Raw genomic sequence first — 757 nt, 5'->3', positions numbered from 1 at the left:
TACTTCTCTGGGCTGGCCTTCACATTATGCCACATTTATTAATTCCATGTGAACGTTTTCGAGAGATCATTGGCAGCCCTGCGTGTCAAAGGTTGGTATGAGCATTCTCCACGTCGCCGTCCGTGTGTGTGGAGATCGCTTACCAGGATTGTAACACGAACTAACTCGAGCTGGCGATGATATTCACTTCTTCCTCATTGCCCTCATAATCCCTCACGCCAGTTGGAAGAAGGATTTCATTATTTGCGTCCATTGTGACTCCATGAGGTGTGCACAATGCGATCACTGTCGACTTTGCTTCTCATGGCCGTCCTGTTTCTTGCTCGCGTTTTCTTTCTGAAGCTTTTCTCTTATTTTCAACCTTTTTGTTGAACATATGGGTGGGTGTTGCACAGCTTAATGGATTGCCTTTCCAACGTGTGGAATGGATACTCATGAATAAAGATTGTGGTGTTTTCTGATTATTGCCGTTTCTGTTGAGAGAATTTGCATTAGTTATGGTAAGGCATTAGCTGAGAAAAAAATGGCCAGTTACGACGTAAATCTCGTGAAAACTAAAATGATTATTTTCGTCAACTTTTTTTTTTCATATTCCAAAACAGAAATATCCTACCAAAAATTCGCCCATAATGAAACGGGCGGAATTCCGACGTTATTACTTTCCTTATTCATTGTTTTGGTAAGAGCACCCTCGTTAGATTGGTACTCATATTGATTACCAAACCGTTCATTACCACAAGCCAGTTCTTTATATCTT

The sequence above is a fragment of the Penaeus monodon genome, chromosome 31 (genome assembly GCF_015228065.2).
Source record: "Penaeus monodon isolate SGIC_2016 chromosome 31, NSTDA_Pmon_1, whole genome shotgun sequence".
NCBI lineage: Eukaryota > Metazoa > Arthropoda > Malacostraca > Decapoda > Penaeidae > Penaeus > Penaeus monodon.
The sequence above is the reverse complement of the archived record's forward strand: the minus strand, read 5'-3'. Positions refer to the sequence as shown.